General features: G+C 37.2%; 1 non-coding gene across 1 annotated transcript; it reads left to right on the top strand.

Annotated features, from left to right (window-relative positions):
* Positions 1-18,665: 18,665 nt before the first annotated feature.
* Positions 18,666-18,772, top strand: LOC121974048. Its single transcript, XR_006109923.1, has one exon. It is a non-coding gene; the product is annotated as a small nucleolar RNA R71 (small nucleolar RNA).
* The last annotated feature ends 4,577 nt before the right edge of the window (positions 18,773-23,349 follow it).

Raw genomic sequence — 23,349 nt, 5'->3', positions numbered from 1 at the left:
GTTAAACTCTCTTTACATCGGATCGATCCTTTATACCTGACCGACTGAACCTACTTGGTCAGTCTTTTCATCTAATCCTACACGCTCGGTCGATCCTACCTGGTTGGTTGGTCTTACATGCTCGGTCGGTCTGTCAAACCCGACCTATCTCTGTCTGCCATGCATGTAGCAACTCCCCTTTGTCGGGTCTAACCTTTTCTGGGTGATCCCTCCTCTCGCCCTTTCCAGCCTTCCTCATCTTCGTTATCCTTCTTTCCTTCTCTTGAGAGACAAAAGGGGGTCCCCTTATCATAACCCATATCATCTACCATCCACCGAAAGCTAATTGTAACACCCACGAAATATTTGAGCTATATATATGGGTATTCTATTTAGAATAAAAAGGGAAATGGAAATAGAATCAAAAAGAAAAAGAAGTTAAGGCTTGAACCATGAACCTCTCATAATAGATTTGTGTATGATAACCACTAGAGTAATGAATGATATATGAATAGAAATTTTAGTTAAAAGTAAGAGTATGATTAAGAAAGGGAGCAAGAGAAAATCAAGTGGCTTTCCTCCTCTTCCTCTTGGTTAAGAGAAGAAGCAAGCAAAAGACAAGTTGCTTTTTTTTCTTTCTTCTCTCTATTTTCGTTGGAATGAAGAGGGTGAGAGAATAGAGGAGTCAAGGGGATGAAGTGGGACACGTTTCATCCTCATTGAGGATAAATAGGAATGAGAAGAGAAGGGAGAGAAAGTTTGGCTACTTCTTCCTCCTTCTTCTTCCTCCTCCTTCCTTCTCCTTCTTCCTCCTCCATCGAGACCTAAACCTCTCTCTCTCTCATTTCCGAAATCCAAGCTAAGGTTTTCTTGCTAAGAAAACTAATTCACAAGAAGAAGTCCTCAAGATCTACTCCTTACAAGTAAGAGAAGAAAAGGGAGAACTAGGAAGAGAAGCTTTTCTTCCTCTTCACATGAGTACCTTATTTTAGGAAAAACTAAGCAAGAAATTTGTAAGTATCCCCTCACCTGTGGTCCAAGTAGTTCACATGTTTTTTCCATGTGGTTAGATTGCTTAAAAAACTATGGATGCTCCTTGAACTTTCGGCCATGATGGAATTAAAGACCTAGGAAAGCTTAAAATTTGATTTATCATGCTTATGACTTTCCTTATGATATGATATGAAGTTAACATGATATTCTTATGCTTGTATGTTGTTTAGAGCTTAATTTCATGCTCCATGAACTTTCGGCCATGATGGGATTAAAGGCCTAGGAAAGCTCAAAATTTGATTTAACATGCTTATGACTTTCCTTATGATATGATATGGAATTAACATGATATTCTTATGCTTGTATGTTGTTTAGAGTTTTGTTTCATGCTCCTTGAACTTTCGGCCATGATAGGATTAAAGGCCTAGGAAAGCATAAAATTTGATTTAACATGCTTATGACTTTCCTTATGAGATGATATGAAATTAACATGATATTCTTATGCTTGTATGTTGTTTAAAGCTTAATTTCATGCTCCTTAGAACTTTCAGCCATGATGGGATTAAAGGCCTAGGAAAGCTCAAAATTTGATTTAACATGCTTATGACTTTCCTTATGGTATGATATGGAATTAACATGATATTCTTATGCTTGAATGTTGTTTAGAGTTTATTTTCATGCTCCTTGAACTTTCGGCCATGATGGGATTAAAGGCCTAGGAAAGCTTAAAATTTGATTTAACATGCTTATGTCTTTCCTTATGATATGATATGAAATTAACATGATATTCTTATGCTTGTATGTTGTTTAGAGTTTAGTTTCATGCTCCTTGAACTTTCGGCCATGATGAGATTAAAGGCCAAGGAAAGCTAAAAATTTGATTTAACATGCTCATGACATTCTTACGATAAGATATGAAGTTAACATGATATTCTTATGCTTGTATGTTGTTTAGAACTTAGTTTCATGCTCCTTAATATTCGGCCACAACAAGATTGAAATACCTAGGAAGCTTAGAACCTAAACAAAACATGCTCATGATGTTCCTTATAGTATATGATATGAAATTGGTTTAGGGTTCATATGCTTTTATGCCACTTGTAACCTAGGTTCATGATTTACAAGTTTCGGCCATAACTAGATTAAAAGACCTAGGAAGCTTAGAACCTAACTAAATATGCTCATGATGTTTTTTATGATAAATGTTATGAAATTGATTTAGGGTTCATATGCTTTTATGTTGCTTGTACCCTAGGGTAATACCTTGCATGTTTCGGCCTCCCTATGGAATTTGGTGATTGAGATCCAATTATGATTCATTATGTGCCGCACATACTATGATATGAATTAAGAGATGTTAGTTAATGATTCCATGCATGATTATGTTTCCCTATGATATGTTATATGCTCATTTATGTATGCTTATGAACCATGCATATTAATGTCTCTTATTATGTGCTATATGATCAAGTATGCATGCTTTATGATATGACAAGTAATATGCTCATTTATGTATGTTTATGAACCATGCATGATAATGTCTCTTATGATGTGCTATATGCTCAAGTATGTATGCTTTATGATATGACAAGCAAAGGCCTAAGAGTTGCTTCCCTATTGGTTGGGATTAAGAGCACTCTTTATGATATGACAAGTAAAGGCCTAAGAGTTGCTTCCCATCTTGTTGGGACAAAGAGCACTCTTCATGATATGACAAGATATGATATGCTATGTTATGACATGAACCATGATATGCTATTTTACTTTGTATAGCTTGTACCAGGGATGAGCTCCTAAACGCCCCTAGGTCGATGGTCTATGAAACAGGCCTAGTAAAAAGGGATGGGCTCCTTAGTACGCCCCTAGGTCGATGGTCTATGAAACGAGCCTAGTTCCCTAGTAGGTTCGGGGCTAGCTACCTCGTCCTAGGGATTGCGTGCATTTATGATATGTGGTACATAGCCGGGCCCCCCACATGTTGAGATTATGTTTAAGTATTATATGATATTGTTTTAAAGACATCTTGCACATGACATGATGCATGTTTTTGAAAGACATCTTGCATATACTCTTATGATATGATATGATTGACATGATAATCTTTTATGATATTGTATGATATGATTTGATGCTCCTTTATGACATGATATGATATGACATGATACTCTTTTACGATATGATATAATATGACATGATACTCTTTTATGATATTTTATGATATGATATTATGCTCTTTTATGACATGATATGATATGACATGATACTCTTTTACGATTTGATATAACATGACATGATGCTCTTTTATGATATGATATGATATGATATGATATTTTGTTTGTAGAATGTTATGATATGTTTTGATTCTCTTTTACGTGATATGATGTTTTAGATGATTATATCTGCATGTTATATGCTTATGTGATTATGCTATGATATACGGTTTTTGTGAGTAAGAAAGGATCTTACTAAGCCTATGTGCTTATAGTTTACTTTTCCTTGTACCGCAGATAAAGGCAAAGGATGGGTGAACTAAGGGAGCAGCAGGAGAGGCAAGAGATGTGTGTGGTAGTGGCTCGGCTAAGGAAAAGACCTGCTTATATTAATTTATGTATGATATGAACTATGTCTATCTTATGTTAATGTTTTGCATGATTACTTGACACTTGTTCATGTTTATGATAGAAATTGACTTCATGACCTCATTTACTTAGAGGTATACAAGAATATATAAATAAGTACTTCCGCTGCTTTAGAAAAGAAATTTTAATATGCATGTATGTTCCCCGTACAGTAACCCCGCCCTACTAGCAGGAAGGGCGGGCATTACAAGTTGGTATCAGAGCCAAGTTAGCCTTCCCGCTACACACACATCAAGCCTCCATCCTGCCGCTCCAAGTAAGAATCTCTATGCTTAGTCTATTTTTTTTTATGCATGATAAGAAATGCGTTTAGTATGCATGAACATATGTATAACTGATATGAATAGCCTTTATGTATGATAAGCAATGTTTTAATATGCACGGATATAAGTAGGAATGACCATGGACTTATGCTAGCCTTATTGTCATTATGAAGATAGATATGGCTAGAAGACGCGGTAACAAGACCGAGGAGACAGTGACTCCACCAGATCTGACTCAAGTAGTCACAGATCTCCAGCGTCAGATCACGGAACAACAACAAGTAATCGCTGCTTTGATGAATCAGCAAGGAAACATTGTCACCCCACCAACAAATCAGAATACATTGCCCGTCATACCTACAGCTGAACCAGTACCACCGGTAGCCCCTGCCCCAGTGGTCCGACAGGAGACTTACTTAATACAGTGGCTAAGCCTGAAGCCGTAGAACTTCACGGGTACTTGCGAGCCATGGGACGCCCAAGCCTGGTTCAAGATGGTGGAAAGTATAGTAGAACTGCTGGACTGGCTCGTACCAGAAAAGATCAAGTGCGTGTCATTCTGCTTTTCCGGAGACGCAAGAATGTGGTGGGAAAGGGTTAAGGTCAAGAGACAAGTTAATCAGATGAACTGGGCAGACTTCGAAGCAGAGTTCTTCGAGGAGTTTTTCCACATGCGGGTAACAAACCGGCATTACGACGAGTTCACCGAGTTCCGGCAAGGTGACTTATCAGTTAACGAAGCAGTGAAGCGCTTCAACCATCTGGCACGCCTCTGCCCAGAGTTGGTCAGCACAGAAAGAGAAGGGTCAGACTGATGCTGAAGATGCTCTGACCCGAGATAGTTTTGAATGTGGTCGGCAGAATTAATAGACTGCAGACTACGGAAGAACTGGTCTGCAGTGCTCTGATCACCGAACACTATCAGAAGGTGATGAATGAGAGTAAGAATCAAGCACAGACAGAAGGAAAGAAACCTCAAGGTACCAAAGCAAACTGGAAAGGAAACCCTAATGGAAAAAGGAAGCAATGGAACAACACTAAAGGAGGTCCAGCGAATAAGCAACTTAAGTACCCTCAGTGTACCGCTTGTGGGAAGCAGCATTCCGGAGTATGCCACAAGGGTACGAGAAAGTGTTACAGTTGCAGACGAGAAGGAAACATGGCCAGAGACTGCCCTGTCCAGTCCCAGACACCATCCCAGTAGTATAACAAGAACAGGAGTGCCCCCTCACAGCTACACCAGATACAAGCTGCCATAGAAGGGACTCCGATTAGCCAAGGGAGATTGGAAGTCCCGCCAGTTACGACGAATGCCAGGGTTTTCTCTCTCACCAAAGAAGATGTGGTGAGTGCTTCTACAGTTGTCACAGGTCAGCTACCTATTTTCAGTCAGTATGCTAATGTGTTATTTGATACTGGGGTGACACACTCGTTTGTCTCTACACCCTTCATGGAAAAGTTAGAGATACCACCACAAGCCTTAAATGGAAAATTCTTAACAACCCTGCCTTTGGGAGAAGTAATGCCATCTACTCATATGTTGCGAGCCGCGCCCATCTACTGTGACCTGATAGTGCTTGATATGCAGGATTATGATAGTATATTGGGCATGGATTTCCTGAGCAAGTACGGTGCTTCGATCGATTGTCGTAAAAGAAAAGTAGTTTTCCGACCTGAAGCTGAATCGATATTCGAATTTATTGGGGAACCCAAGGGAAATTGGTGCTATGGAGCCGAAGATGTGACCGGACAACTCTCTTCCCTGACTATAGCACCGACGTTGTTCGATGATGTATTGGGGAAGCAAACTCGTGACCCAAGCATCCAGAGGATAAAACAAGAAGCCCTATAGGGAAAGAATGATGGATTCCGTATCGCTAACAGTGGAATATTATACCTCAAGGATCGTTTATGTAATCCCGACGACCCAGAGTTGCGAAAGAAGATATTAGAAGAAGCCCACGAAACACCCTATGCAATGCATCCGAGATCCACCAAAATGTACCAAGATCTGAAAAAGAAATTCTGGTGGTCCGGTATGAAAAGAGATGTGGCTCAGTACGTCAGTACCTGCCTGACCTGCCAAAGGGTTAAAGTAGAACACCAGAGGCCTGGAGGATTGCTGCAGCCAATCCAAATTCCAGAATGGAAATGGGAAGATATCTCTATGGACTTTATTTCAGGATTACCTAAGACAACAAACAGCTATGATGCTATATGGGTAATCGTGGACAGATTAACAAAATCCACCCATTTCCTAGCAATCAAAATGACTTATTCAATTGAGCAACTAGCTCAATTATATGTCAAGGAAATTATTAGATTACATGGGATTCCTAAGACCATCATTTCTAACAGGGATGGTCGCTTTATTTCACATTTTTGGGAATGTGTTCAGAAGGCTCTTAGCACAAAGCTACTGTTCAGTACTGCCTTCCTCCCTCAAACCGACGGACAAACAGAAAGGGTGAACCAAGTACTAGAAGACATGTTACGGGCTTGCGCCTTAGACTTCAAAGGGAGCTAGTGCCGATATTTATGCTTAGCAGAATTCACCTACAACAATAGTTACCAAGCTACTATTGGAATGGCGCCCTACGAGGCTTTGTACAGGAGGAAATGTAGCATGTTGGTACGAAGGCGGTGAAAAGAAGGATATGGGATTTCAAACAGAGTTCATCGACAACACCACCCGTGCTATACAGAACATCCGCCAAAGAATAGAAACTGCTCAGAGTCGACAGAAGAATTACGCAGATAAGCGACGAAGGCCATTGGAATTCAGTGTCGGAGACTTAATATTCCTCAAGGTAGCTCCTATGAAAGGAGTAATGAGGTTCGGTAAGAAGGGAAAGCTAAGCCCGCGCTATGTGGGACCATATCAAGTTTTGAAAAGAATTAGCAAGGTAGCTTAATAAATAGAGCTGCCTCAGGAGATGTCAGCTATCCACAACGTGTTCCACGTTTCGATGCTAAAGAAATATATTTCGAGCACGTACCAAGTGATCGAACCACAGACAGTATAATTGCAAGAGGACCTAAGTTATGAGAGCCGACCGGTTCAGATATTAGATCGAGATATCAAAAGACTAAGGAACAAAGAGGTACCTTTAGTAAAGGTCCTGTGGCAAAATCAACGGTTCGAAGAAGCCACTTGGGAACGAGAAGACGATATGAAATGGAAGTATCCGAAGCTATTTTAAGTTCGAGGATGAACTTTCTATGAGGTATGGGGTACTGTAACACCCACATAATATTTGAGCTATATATATGGGTATTCTATTTTAGAATAAAAAGGGAAATGGAAATAGAATCAAAAAGAAATAAAAAGAAAGAGAAGTTAAGGCTTGAACCATGAACCTCTCATAATAGATTTGTGTATGATAACAACTAGAGTAATGAATGATATATAAATAAAAAGGAATAGAAATTGTAGTTAAAAGTAAGAGTATGATTAAGAAAGGGAGCAAGAGAAAATCAAGTGGCTTTCCTCCTCTTCCTCTTGGTTAAGAGAAGAAGCAAGCAAAAGACAAGTTGCTTTTTTTTCTTTCTTCTCTCTATTTTTGTGGGAATGAAGAGGGTGAGAGAATAGAGGAGCCAAGGGGATGAATTGGGACATGTTTCATCCTCATTGAGAATAAATAGGAATGAGAAGAGAAGGGAGAGAAAGTTTGGCTACTTCTTCCTCCTTCTTCTTCTTCCTTCTCCTTCTTCCTCCTCCACCGAGACCTAAACCTCTCCCTCTCTCATTTCCGAAATCCAAGCTAAGGTTTTCTTGCTAAGAAAACTAATTCACAAGAAGGAGTCCTCAAGATCTACTCCTTACAAGCAAGAGAAGAAAAGGGAGAACTAGGAAGAGAAGCTTTTCTTCCTCTTCACAAGAGTACCTTATTTTAAGAAAAACTAAGCAAGAAATTTGTAAGTATCCCCTCACCTGTGGTCCAAGTAGTTCACGTTTTTTTTTCCATGAGGTTAGATTGCTTAAAAACCTAGGGATGCTACTTGAACTTTCGGCCATGAAGGAATTAAAGACCTAGGAAAGCTTAAAATTTGATTTAACATGCTTATGACTTTCCTTATGATATGATATGAAGTTAACATGATATTCTTATGCTTGTATGTTGTTTAGAGCTTAATTTCATGCTCCTTGAACTTTCGGCCATGATGGGATTAAAGGCCTAGGAAAGCTCAAAATTTGATTTAACATGCTTATGACTTTCCTTATGATATGATATGGAATTAACATGATATTCTTATGCTTGTATGTTGTTTAGAGTTTTGTTTCATGCTTCTTGAACTTTCGGCCATGATGGGATTAAAGGCCTAGGAAAGCTTAAAATTTGATTTAACATGCTTATAACTTTCCTTATGATATGATATGAAATTAACATGATATTCTTATAAAAAAATGTGGAACCGCCACATCAGCGGCCCCCCTAGAGCCGGTCCCACGGATATGGAGGGAGGTAAATGCAGGTACACAGGTGGAAAGTGCATGGCGGAGACGTTAACCCCAGGCAGTGACACCCCGGGGATCGACCCCTGGACCTTTCAGCCACAGAACCATGCACTCCCCATCTGTGCTACGCCCTGGGGACTAACATGATATTCTTATGCTTGTATGTTGTTTAGAGCTTAATTTCATGCTCCTTGAACTTTCAGCCATGATGGGATTAAAGGCCTAGGAAAGCTCAAAATTTGATTTAACATGCTTATGACTTTCCTTATGGTATGATATGGAATTAACATGATATTCTTATGCATGTATGTTGTTTAGAGCTTATTTTCATGCTCCTTGAACTTTCGGCCATGATGGGATTAAAGGCCTAGGAAAGCTTAAAATTTGATTTAACATACTTATGACTTTCCTTATGAGATGATATGAAATTAACAAGATATTCTTATGCTTGTATGTTGTTTAGAGTTTAGTTTCATGCTCCTTGAACTTTTGGCCATGATGAGATTAAAGGCCTAGGAATGCTAAAAATTTGATTTAACATGCTCATGACATTCTTAGGATAAGATATGAAGTTAACATGATATTCTTATGCTTGTATGTTGTTTAGAACTTAGTTTCATGCTCATTAATATTCGGCCACAACAAGATTGAAATACCTAGGAAGATTAGAACCTAAACAAAACATGCTCATGATGTTCCTTATCATATATGATCTGAAATTGGTTTAGGGTTCATATGCTTTTATGCCACTTGTTACCTAGGTTCATGCTTTACAAGTTTCGGCCATAACTAGATTAAAAGACCTAGGAAGCTTAGAACCTAACTAAATTTGCTCATGATGTTCTTTATGATAAATGTTATGAAATTGATTTAGGGTTCATATGCTTTTATGTTGCTTGTACCTAGGGTAATACCTTGCATGTTTCGGCCTCCCTATGGAATTTGGTGAATGAGATCCAATTATGATTCATTATGTGCCTCACATGCTCTGATATGAATTAAGAGATGTTAGTTAATGATTCCATGCATGATTATGTTTCCCTATGATATGTTATATGCTCATTTATGTATGCTTATGAATCATGCATGTTAATGTCTCTTATGATGTGCTATATGATCAAGTATGCATGCTTTATGATATGACAAGTAATATGCTCATTTATGTATGCTTATGAACCATGCATGATAATGTCTCTTATGATGTGCTATATGCTCAAGTATGCATGCTTTATGATATGACAAGCAAAGGCATAAGAGTTGCTTCCCTATTAGTTGGGACTAAGAGCACTCTTTATGATATGACCAGTAAAGGCCTAAGAGTTGCTTCCCTTCTTGTTGGGACTAAGAGCACTCTTCATGATATGACAAGATATGATATGCTATGTTATGACATGAACCATGATATGCTATTTTACTTTGTATGCCTTGTACCAGGGATGGGCTCCTAAACGCCCCTAGGTCGATGGTCTATGAAACAGGCCTAGTAAAAAGGGATGGGCTCCTTAGTACGCCCCTAGGTCGATGGTCTATGAAACGGGCCTAGTTCCCTAGTAGGTTCGGGGCTAGCTACCCCGTCCTAGGGATTGCGCGCATTTATGATATGTGGCACATAGCCGAGCCCCCTCATGTTGAGATTATGTTTAAGTATTATATGATATTGTTTTAAAGACATCTTGCACATGACATGATGCATGTTTTTGAAAGACATCTTGCATATACTCTTATGATATGATATGATTGACATGATGCTCTTTTATGATATTGTATGATATGATATAATGCTCCTTTATGACATGATATGATATGACATGATACTCTTTTACGATATGATATATTATGACATGATGCTCTTTTATGATATTTTATGATATGATATGATGCTCTTTTATGACATGATATGATATGACATGATACTCTTTTACGATATGATATAACATGACATGATGTTCTTTTATGATATGATATGATATGATGTTTTGTTTGTAGAATGTTATGATATGTTATGATGCTCTTTTACCTGATATGATGTTTTAGATGATTATGTATGCATGCTATATGCTTATGTGATTATGATATGATATACAGTTTTTGTGAGTAGGAAAGGATCTTACTAAGCCTATGTGCTTATAGTTTACTTTTCCTTGTACCGCAGATAAATGCAAAGGATGGGTGAACTAAGGGAGTAGCAGGAGAGGCAAGAGATGTGTGTGGTAGTGGCTCGGCTAAGGAAAAGACATGCTTATATTAATTTATGCATGATATGAACTATGTCTATCTTATGTTAATGTTTTGCATGATTACTTGACACTTGTTCATGTTTATGATAGAAATTGACTTCATGACCTCATTCACTTAGAGGTATACAAGAATATATAAATAAGTACTTCCGTTGCTTTAGAAAAGAAATTTTAATATGCATGTATGTTCCCCGTACAGTAGCCCCGCCCTACTAGCAGGAAGGGCGGGCGTTACACTGACCACCCGAAGGAGGTCTGCTCTCTGTCCCAGGGAGATATCTAGGGACTTAGGGAGATAACCCATATTTTTATGGTACTGTATATCGAGACCATCTACTGACTAGTGAATTCCATGGAGTTCATAAATTCATTTATTCTCCCTTGGTGAGTGTAGTAGTCTCCCATAAAATTGGATACTCTACTATAAAAACCATCCCTCTTCTAAAATTGATCCTGTACATATCAGAGTTGATCATGAGTGAAGTCACAGTGATCCTCCAACATCTTATGAGAAATGTCTTTCTTCTCATTAAGAGAGTCCAATGATGTATGTAAATAAGAGAAGTCAAATCTAGATGGCCCCGCACTACAGTAAGCAAAAGAATGTCTAGCCATATCGGAGAATCTGACTGGCGACGAACCTCTAGATGAGGGATACTCGTGATGCTCTCTAGGGGATGCGGAGGAACCGAGAATTGGGTCTTTAATAATCCAATTGTTGGGGTTATGAATTGTTGTGTACTCGAAATTTGGTAAAGGGATAGGAAACCCTTCCCTTCTAGGAAAACTGAATCCGATTTCATCTCGACTAATCATTTTCATTGCTAGGCATGTGTCAATGTCTATTTTGATATTTCCATGTATAGTTTCTAGACTTGAAATGTCTAGTTCAAGCTTCCTAGCAATGGTCGTAATGAAACCACCAAATACAATTGTTTTCGAGTTTACCTTACCCGCTCTCTGCATAATTTGAAAAAAAAATAGAACCCTCTAGCAAATTCTACCTTGTGAACTATGGCCCATATAGAGTAAAGCTCCACCTTTCTTACCACATCATCACTCTCACCTCTATCATAGATCATCTTGCTCATAACATTGTGAAGGTATTGAAAGACGGGGTTCTGCATATGGGAGGATTTAGACCTAGATGGGTCATGGGGTTCACTTAGAACAGTGATTAAGCTCCAAAATGAATTGGCATTATATCTGTAATCAAACTTGCAAGATACCCCCGTGAGTAATCTAAAATAATTATTAAATTCATAAAGAGTCCAAAGATAATCATGATTCATTAATCTAAAACTAATTTACCCATCATGATCATCATCAGAAGTGAAATTAGACCCTAAAGAACTTAAAAATTCAAGGGCAAGACGTGGGTAGGTTGGTTCACTAGTGTACATTATATCACTCCAATTAAGATTACCAACCAACTAATCCACATCATCTTTTATTCCTAAGCATTTCATGATTGTATTGTCCATATAATGTGTACAAACTAACTTACGGCTAAACGAATTATCAAATCTAGATTTTTGATCTTCATTTCTAAACATAACACCGAATTTGTTAGTTTTACCTTCATCTACGGCAGGACGCTTTCCTTTCCATTTTACTGGAGCCTTTTCCTTCATGGGTGCTTTGCTCTTTCCTTTATCCTTCTTCGGATCATCCCCTCTGCTGGATCCACCCAACCTATGAATGTGTTTTACGACGTTAGATATATCAAACTATATCTAAGATGGGAAGATTTATTTATAAATTAAGGACTTGGATTTGATGAAGAAAAGGCAAAGATGAAAAGAGAAAAGAATAGATCTAGATTTTTGAGTGGATAAAGGAAGAATTTATTCAATGTCTACTCTTATTCGAAATAGAAAAGGAAAATTTTTAAGGTGGGGTGAGTAGATCTTGTGTAGGAAGAAGAGGTTTTAGAAGGGAAAGAGTGTAGAAGAGGGAGATAAATGAATAATGGAAGAAGAAGAAGGTTTGACAAGGTTTGGGGTGTGATGCTATGACCACTGTGCCGTAAGACATGGCCACGACTAGGTTTATATCCCAGCTGTGTGTTATTAGCACGCCCTGTGCCAAATGGCACAGGCTATGCCAAATGGCACATGCTATGCCAAATTGGCACTGCCAAATCAGCATTTCTCCCTTATGGTCGTGCCTTTTAGCACGGACAGAGCCAACATTGTTCTGTTTCTTGTCCTGTGCCCATGCCAAATGGTACGATAAGCATCCCTTATTGCTTGGTGCCCATGCTAGAAAGCACGGGCAGAGCTAAAATGGCTCTGGTTTTACTGTCAATCCCGTGCTAATGGCACATGCATGGGCTTATTTGTTCTCCAGGTCGTGCCAATTGTCACGACCAAGGTCAAATCTAGACTATGGCTATGGGAAATTACAAGGATAACATTATGGCCATGCCAAAAGGCACAGCCAGGTCCATAAACCAGGACATGGCCCCTGATTTACTCCAAATAAAAGGCATGGCCAAGTTCATGGCCATATTCTGAAGCTTCTGTAGTCATTGTCCTTCATTATTTATTCATCAATAACCTGAAAAGTATAAAGATGAATGTATTACACTCTACAAGATGGAAAATAAAGGAACAAAATAAGAAAAGAAAACTCTTAGGGGTGCCTCCCAAGAAGCGCTTGTTTTAGATCTTAAGCTTGACTCTTTCACACAGCTCAACTAGGAGCCTTTGCCTTAAAAGGAAGATGCTCCCCTCCACAGCCAACTGTGTCAGCCCCTCCATCATCTACATCCCCTTCTCGACAGTAGCACTGGGGCATGTTTCTTTCCTCACCGAATCCTGAAAATCTGGTGAATTGGAAGGATGGTGAAGCCAAACTTGGTGGTTTCCTACCAAAATTGCATCTTGTTCCCCCGGACTAACTATTATGTCTGGGGGTTGAGTCGGGTGATACAAAAAAATTTTTAGCCTGTCTTCTCCAAACCTACAACCATCTACAATTAACAGTAAAGTCTTTGAAGAAGAAGAGTTTGAAATCAGTTCAAAAGAAGGATATGGTGAATCTTGGGATAAGTTAAAGGTAAGCTCTTCCATGCCAACTTTCAGTGATATCTTGTAATTCTTCACATCTATGTTTGCTCCAGCTGTGGTGAGGAAAGGCCTTACAAGAATTATAAAATCTATAGGGATGATAAAATTCTCTATTTCTACCTTCACATCTTCAACTATATCTAGTAGATATCTACATGTTGAGTCTGCTAGTTGAAGTGTAATGGTAGTCAGTTTCAAATCACTTAAACCCAGCTTCTTACAAATAAAAAATAACATGAGACTGACTGTAGTGTCTGAAATAACTTATTTAATTAAGGATATTTATTAGATTAAATTATAATTTAATTAGAATTCAAATTTATTTAATTAATGAGATTTATTGGATTAATTACAATTTAATTAGACTTCAAATTTATTTAATTAAAGGTATTTATTGGATTAATTAGAATTTAATTAAAATTTAAATTTATTTAATTAATAATATTTATTGGGTTAATTGTAATCATTCATTTGATTTAATTAAGAATTTACTTATATAAATAGACCTAATTAATTAAGTTAGCCTACAATTAAAAAATTTGGACTAGTGAATTATATTAAGAAAATAGTAAGATACAAATATATAAAGATTTAATATAATTTATGTGTATAAATTATCCATTTAATCAATATGAAAATGAAATATAAATAATATATATTATATGTATTAAATATATAATATGAACTATATAGTTAAAAATGTATATATATATATATAAGAGACTATAATATGTATAATTATAAATGGATAAACTTAGTATATAAAAATAATATAGGACTTAGCATATAAAAATATAAAGATTTAGTATTGATATGTTATAAATTTTTATAGAATATTCATCTAATTAATATAGAAATAAAATATAAATAATATATTATATAATATAAAATGTATAATATAAATTATAAAGCATAAATGAAATTAAATAAGGAAAAGGTAAGATTAATATAACGTGTAACTAAGAAATATTATATAAAATATATAATATAAATTATATAGTATAAAAGAAAAAAGATAAAGATTAATATAACATGTAAGAAACTATAACATGAATCTAGTTAAATATCTGGAATTTTATATGTGAATATGATATATACATGGATATATCTGGAATTTTAGATTAAATATCAATATGCATATGAAATTAAATAACCATGAATCTAGGTTTCTATTTGGACTTAGTATAAAGTTTATTAGAAAACAATATAAATGATTTAGCATCTATAAAATCTATCAAGTATAAGAATTTACATGATTTAATAGATAAAATCTAGACCAAGTCCTAAAACTTCCATCTTATATAAAACCCTCACATAGAACCCTATCTTGTTTTTGGACTTGCCGCCGGCCCTAAGCCTCTCACCTCACCCAATTCCGCCGGTGCTACAACTCCAAGAGAAGACAACTAAGGACGGGTTGGTAGCCAAGATTTGAAGGCATGTTTTCAACTATGTTAATGCTTTAGATTAGCTTCTATGTCTTGTCAATTTTGGGTACCATAGATTGAGTTGTGATGCTTTAGTTTAAGTCCTTTCTTTAAAGCCCTTAAAGGTATTAAATGGAGGATTTAGATTTTATAGTTTCCTATGTTCTTTTCGTCTTTATGAAGTTGATGCTATGGTTTAGGTTCCTTCCTCATCTCTATTTGGAAATTAGGAAATTGTTAATGCTTCCATTGATTTTAGAACTTGTAAGTTTCAAGTTTTATGGAAACTTATGTTCTTTTATATTTTAAGAAGATGATGCCATGGCTTAGGTTCTTCCTCACCTCTACATGGAAGCTAGAGAATTATTTATGTTCCCATCAAATTTAGAACTTGTAGGTTTCGGTTCCATAAATGTAGTTCTAAATTCTATTTTTAGAAGTTATATAGTTTGATGTTGCACTTCATGTTTGTTCCATGCTTCTAGTTGTTTTCCTTTAGAAGATAGAAGACCATTTGATGCTCAATTCGAAGTATAAAACTTGTAAATTTCAGATTTATAGGAGTAGATTAAATTCTCTTTTTAGAAGTTATATAGTTTGATGTTGCACTTCATGTTTGATCCATGCTGCTAGTTGTTTTCCTTTAGAAGATAGAAGACTATTTAATGCTCAATTCAAAGTATAAAACTTGTAAATTTTAGATTTATAGGAGCAAATTAAATTCTATTTTTAGAAGTTATATAGTTTGATGTTTCACTTCATGTTTGTTCCATGCTTCTAGTTGTTTTCCTTTAGAAGATAGAAGACCATTTGATGCTCAATTTGAAGTATAAAACTTGTAAATTTCAGATTTATAGGAGTATACTAAATTCTATTTTTAAGGGTTTAATCACCATGAGGTTGCTCTACAATGATTTCATGTGCTTCTATTTGTTTTCCATTAGAAACTAGAGATCTTTGCATGCTTATGTTTAGGTTCACGATTATACCCTGTTTATGTTGCTAAGCATGCACATGCTAAGCTGATGTACAAGTCAATGCTTAAGCTTATGATATAAAAATTACATGCTTACGTTTAGGTTTATAATTACACCATGTTTATGTTTATGCATGCTTACACTATGTTTATGCACAGAATTATGATGATATCCATGCTTAAGATTATGTTGTGAATTTGCATGTTTGTGCTTAAGTTTATGTTCATGCCCCTCTTATATCTGATTACAATACCTTAAAGTGATAATGATAATGATTTAATGAGGATACCTGAGAGAAAAGACCCCAGAGGGAGTCTGTTTACGGAAAAACTCTAAAGGGAGCCCAATATCTGGTAAGTTGAATATAACAAAGTGATAATGATAATGATAATGATAATGATAAAGATTTAATGAGAATACTGTGAGGAAAAAGGCCCCAGAGGGAGCCCAATATCGGATAAGTTAATTGGGACAAAATGATAATAATTAGATAGGAACATCATAAGGGAAAAGGCCCTAGAGGGATCCTGTTTATGAGATAAGGTCCCAGAGGGAGCCCAATATCAGTTTTCCATGTTAGACCACGACCCAGTGACGAGAGTGTTGATGCCCCACCACCAGGTACCATGATTTTATAGCTGAGATTGATCAATCAACCATATAATGATAGCTAGTCACTTTCAACGATTCCTACCTTAAAATGATTTATGATATATTATGCTTATGTTATGCTTATATACATGCTCACAATTATGTTTGTTAGTATGCTTATGTTTATTCTTATGTTATGCTTATGTACAGGCTCATGATTATGTTTATTCGTATGCTTATATTTATGCTTATGTTGTGCTTATATACATGCTCATGATTATGTCATCATATGCTTATATTTATGCTTACGTTATGCTAATGTACATGCTCATGATTACGTCTGTTTGTATGCTTATATTTATTCCCTCATGCTTATGTCGATGCTTATTGCATACGCTCGTGGTATGTTAGTAGGATGGTCCCTAATAATATGGTTCCCTTAGTACACTAGATTATATACGCTAACTATTGCATGACATGATTTTGAATATTCTGAGTCTCTCGACTCATAGACTTTAACCTTTCTTTTCCAGACAATGGAACAAATGAGACAGGAGATGTTGACCAATGAGCCAATTCGAAACAATGGAAGTACAACCCGAAGACCTTTCAGTTTAATTTTTGCATTTAGCTATATTATTTTTCAAACATTCTATGTAATTTTATTTGAACTAAGAAATTGCTATCGAAGTATGAGTAAGTGACATCCGCAATTACATTTAAGAATTTTAAAAAAATAACAAAGGAAAAACTAGGGACGTTACGCTAACGCTAGCTCCCAAATCACAAAAGGCCTTGTTAATAATCGTGTCCTTGATTTTGCATGGAATTAAAAAACTAACTAGATCTTGGAGCTTGGGAGGAAAGGCATTCAAAAGCAATGCACTAACATCCTCCGTTAAAGCCACTGTCTCAAGCCCATCCTTCTTTCTCTTGTTTGAAATTATCTCTCTCATAAACTTAGAAAATTTGGGCATTTGATATAGAGCATCCAACAGAGGTATATCAATACAAATTTCTCTAATCTTTTCTAACATTTTTTCAAACTCTGCTGCATCTTTCTACGGTCTAAGCATTCTTTGAGGGAATGAAACTATTTGAATCTTGGTCGCAGGTGAGAGCTCTCCAACCTCAATGGTAATCTCTTCTTCCTTTTTATCCTGCTCTGGATGTAGGGAAGAAAAAGACGGCTCTTCACTAATCTTAATTCCATCTTCGACTGTAGTGGTCACTCGAGGATTACCCAAGGTCCGTCTACTTCTTAGCTCAATTGCCTTGTAATGCTCCATGGGGTTCAGTTCAGGTTTACCAGGGAAATTTCCTTGAACTCTTGAGGAAAAGAACATGCTACTTGAGCAACTTGATTCTTAAGCATTTTTATGTGTTTGTCTTGGTTGTCCATTCTTGAATTTATTTACTTTTCTAAATTGTCCAACCTGATGTTCATTTGTTTGATGTCAAACTTCATTTCATTCTGATTAACTAGTATCTCCTCAAGAAGTTTCTCAAATTGGCTTGGTTGTGGATTTGATTGTTGTCCAAAGTCTTGATTGTTCTAATATGAGAAGTTGGGATGATTTTTCCACCCTGGGTTACAAGTATTGGAGTAAGGGTTCTTTTACCTTTGGTTGAAGTTACCGATAACATCACATTGTTCCACTTGAGATAATTGCATACTGATAGCTCCAAGAGGACAAAAATCCTTCAGGTGTTCTGAGGCTCCATATACTTCACATGATATAGAAATTGCATTTACAAGGCATATATTTATATTCTCAAATTGCTTTGATAGAGATCAAGATTTGCAGTAATCAAGTCAATGACATCCACATTGTATTTTCCTAGTATTTTTTTACTCCTTCTTTCTGAAGCCCATTGATGATGGTTATGTGCCACACTTTCGATAATGTCTTCTGCTTCATCAAGGTCCTCGTTCATTAATGTACCTCTTGCAGTAAAATTCAACGAAACCTTTGTCTGATAATTAATTTAGTTGTAGAAAGTGTGAATCACGAGCCACTTTTCCAGTCCGTGATGTGGGCAATCTCTCCACATTACCTTAAATCTATCCTAAGTTTCATAGACAGATTCAGAGTCTGTTTGCTTGAAGCTTGCAATAAGATTGCAGAGGTATGCTATCTTACTTAGTGGAAAGAACTTATCTAGGAAAACCTGCTCACACTGAGCCCAGGAAGTGATATTTTTTGGAAGCAAGAAATTTAGCCAGATTTTTGCTTGATCTCTCAAAGGAAACCCAAATAATAATAATCTAATGGCTTCTGGAGGAACTCTATTGATATGCATCATGCTACATAATTCGTTGAAGTTGTCAAGACGATGAGTTGGACCTCCATTGGACCACCTCCATACTAGTGCTGTTGAACCATGGAAATAAAAGATGGCTTTAATTCAAAGTGATTGGCCTCAACTATTGGTCTAGAGATACTGAATCTTGGCCCTCTTACGTAAGGTGCAACATAATCCATCAGAGGTTTGTTTGCCATGGTTCTCTGTTCTTGCTCTGGTTGGTTCTTTTGTAGATTCAGTCTTTGATGGAATGTCTGGTTGATCTCAAGATCAATGGGCAAAAGATCTACAGTGTTTCGTCGCATACACAGACAAGAAGCAAACTAGAATTTGCTGTTTTTGAGTTTTTAAGAAAGTAAATTATAAAATTGAAATTACAGAATTAAAATGCAATAATGAAAAGATAAAGAATAAAGGATAAGAACTAAAAAGTTAAAGAACTAAAGAATTAAAGAATTGAAATAATTGCCTAACCAAACTCTAATGCAAACAACTAGATTTAAAACACTTAGTCCCTCTGTGCCAAAAATTTGATGTGTAAAAATCGCAAGCGCATAGTCATTGTCAAGAAATAAAATTTATAAGTCAATCCCACGAGGACTGAAGATTAAATGCTAGTTGGTTTTACACTTTGAATTTAGATAGACAAAATCGATGAGTGTTTGTTTTGAGATTTTCAACTAAAATTTGAAAGTAAAAGAAAATAAATTGAGGAAGTCCTTAATTCAGTGAATGTTCTAGGTCGTTGGTTTCATTGTAATGGTGAATGTTGTGCTATGAATTTACCCTTCCCTAGTTCTCTACTTATATAATTGTAGGACAATCTAAATTACTATCAAATACCCCCCATGACGGTGTATTGGAGTACTTTCCCTGCCAGTAACCAAGTATGGTATCAAGTGAAGAAGTAATCAAGAGAGTCTGGGTTTTCAGTAGAGTACCTCTTGTCACAAGGTCTCTCTCGGGTTTACGTCTAAACCAAATGGTTTTCAGTAGAGTCCGGGTTTACGTCACAATCGATGATTCAAGCGATTGTCAGAGAATTCTATTCATGGCTTTAAGGATTTCCGCAAGGTATTCTTACACCATTTTTCTAGTAATAGGAGGTACCATAAAACACCTTGGAGTCTCTTTTCTATTAAGCAAGGCCCTAAATACATCAGAGCTTATATTAAGAGATTCAATCAAATGACTATTGATGTTCCCTCGACCACCACGGAGATCTTTGTAAGCGTCTTCTCTCAAGGGCTTAATGATAATGATTTTTTTTAAGAATTTGGTTAGGAATCCTCCTACCAATTTTGATATATTAATTGAGCGGGTTTTGGAGTTCATTAATGTGGAGGAGGCTCAAGCTGCCAGCAAGGAAGATGTTAACACTTCTACGCCGATTCCAATAGTGGCCCGTCCGGTGGGACCTGCCCAACCCCCTAAAGGGCCTCGGGCGGATTCGCACCATCGTCATCTCGAGCTCGGCCTCAAGCAGTACAACACGTAGATGCTCCTGCACATTTCCCGTAAAGGTGGTGCACTTATCATCTGACCAGCATCCACAACACAGAAAACTATTTCACTTTAAAGAATCAACAGGCGGGTAACACCCACTATTGGCGACATTCTCCAATACCAAATCGGCGATGATATCCGTGACAGAATATTCCTCTTAAAATTGAATATCAACTGAGTGGATCGCAGGCAGGAATATTACCTCTCCCTACTGTATAGGAACAAACACCTGACCAAGCACAATCAAGACCACCATCTACTCGGCAAGAGAAAAATCGCAATAATGTCGCTCGTGGTAATATTAATATGATATTTGGAGGGCTCACTGATGGTGATTCCAACCGGGCAAGAAAGTTGCACGCTCGACGATTGATGATTCACGCTGTTGGGTGTAGTGCTAAGATGGCAGCAGGGCCAGAAATCAGTTTTGGGCCCAAAGATTTAGTAGGGGTAGAAGTACCCCTATGATGATGCATTAATAATTAAGGTTGATATAGCCAATTATAATATTTCATGTACTTTTATTGATACTTGTAGCTCTGTTAACATTATCTTTAAACAGGCTTTTGATCAGCTGCAGATCGACCCGAGTGAGCTTCAGCCTATGGTCACTCTATTATATGGGCTCATAGGCAATGAGGTACAACCATTGGGTCAAATAAAGTTAGCCATATCTTTAAGGGAGAAGCCCCTTATGCGGACACGCCGATCGATTTTCATGGAGGTGGATGCCCCATCAGCATACAATGTTATATTGGGTCGACCAACCTTGAATGAATTCAGGATGGTCGTTTCTACTTTCTGCCAGAAAATAAAATTTCCTATGGATGATCAAGTGGGGGAAGTTAAAGGAGACCAAATAGTAGCACGTAAGTACTATGTGGAGGTTGTAATAGCGGAAGCTATTGCCACCTGAAAAGCTTAGAGGATGGATATTAACGCTATTCATGAAAAGCCATCCACTCTTGTATATGATGAGAAGGAGGAGGTGCAGATACAAACCAGCCAACCTGAAGCTACTACCTACATCGCGTCCGATCTGGATATGGATCTCAAGGAAGACATGGTAAAATGCTTAATGAGAAACAGTGACGTGTTCGCATGGACACCTAAGGAGGTAAAAGGTGTTGCACCAACAGTTATGGAGCACGCTCTGCATGTATACCCAGATGCCTGGCCGGTCAAACAAAAGAAAAGGGACTTTAGAGCCGATCAAAACAAAATTATCAAGGAAAAAGTGGATAAACTACTGGAAGCCAGATATATTAGGGATGTACAATTTCTCAGCTGGTTGGCTAATGTGGTCTTTGTTTCTAAGCCCGGTAATAAGTGGCGAGTATGTATTAATTTCTGGGACCTCAACAAAGCTTGTCCAAAGGATTATTATCCTCTGCCTCAAATAGATCAAGTAGTGGATTCTACAGCTGGATGTGAATTCATCAGTATGCTGGACGCCTATCAAGGATGTCACCAAATTTCGCTCGCCAAAGCAAATCAGGAAAAGGTTTGCTTTATAACTGATGAGGGTACTTATTGTTACAATGTTATGCCTTTTGGTTTAAATAATGCAGGAGTTACTTATCAGCGACTTATGAACAAGGTCTTTCAGAAGTAGATTGGAAGGAACATAGAAGTTTATGTGGATGACATTCTTATTAAATCTATACTGGGCTTTTAGTTTATGTGCTGATATTGAAGAAACTTGTAGGACCTTGAGGAGGTATGGGAAGCTCAATCCCAACAAGTGTTTATTTGAAGCCAAGAGTGGGAAGTTCCTAGGATACATGGTGACCGAGCGGGGAATAGAAGTCAACCCCAGCAAGGTAAAAGCATTACAAGACATAGCTCCCCCAAAGAACCTGAAGGAGGCCCAAAGATTGACAGGGAGGATTACTACCTTGTCTCGCTTCATCTCTCGGTTGGCCGATCGGAGTCTCCCCTTCTTCAAGGTACTCCGACGAGCAACTAAATTCCAATGGGATGAGGATTCCAGCAAGGCGTTTGAGGAACTAAAAGAATATTTATCTACTCTCCCTGTATTAGCTAAACTAGTAGTAGGAGAGACTTTGTGGGTGTACTTATCAGCCAACGATCATGCTGTTGGCTCTGTATTGGTGAGGCAAGAAGAGAAAGAACAATTACCTGTATATTTCTTAAGTCATTTATTAAAAGGAGCAGAGTGTTGATATACAATACTCGAGAAGTTAGCTTATGGATTGGTTCTAGCAGCTTGGAGATTACGCCCTTATTTTCTGTCACACCTAATTATAGTATTGACTAACAACACTCTCGGTTGGGTGCTTGTTAACCTAGAAGGGTCTGGAAGATTGATTAAGTGGACGACCGAATTCAGTGAATATGATATACAGTATCAGCCTCGAGCGACCATCAAAGCTTAAGCTTTGGCGGATTTCATAACAGAAATACCAAGTCCAGAAATAGAGGAGACTTGGATTATCTATGTGGATGGATCTTCTACTCGACAAGGCAGTGGAATTGAGATTCTTCTTATATCTCCAAGGGAATATCGAATACAGTTATCTATTAGATTGAATTATAGAGCCACCAACAATGAGGCTGAATATGAAACATTGATAGCAGACTTGCAAGTTGCTAAGTATGTGGGAGCTACTCGTGTGGTAATTCATTCTGATTCTCAATTGACAGCACAACAATGATAGGTAGCTTTAGAATTAGCAATGAAAGACTCAAGCTATATGCAGAGGCCTTTGACAAATTGAAAGTTGAATTTCATGAAGTTCGTGTAAAGAAAATCCCTCGATCAGATAATTAAATAGCAGATGAGTTAGTTAAATTAACTTCTGCCATTGTGCCTTGGAATTTGGATAGACCAGTGGAACAAACATTATTTGTATCTTCTGCTAAACAACGGGGGC

This window comes from Zingiber officinale, chromosome 4A, assembly GCF_018446385.1.
Source record: "Zingiber officinale cultivar Zhangliang chromosome 4A, Zo_v1.1, whole genome shotgun sequence".
NCBI classification, from domain to species: Eukaryota; Viridiplantae; Streptophyta; class Magnoliopsida; order Zingiberales; family Zingiberaceae; genus Zingiber; species Zingiber officinale.
This window is presented reverse-complemented; position numbering and strand designations above follow the sequence as displayed.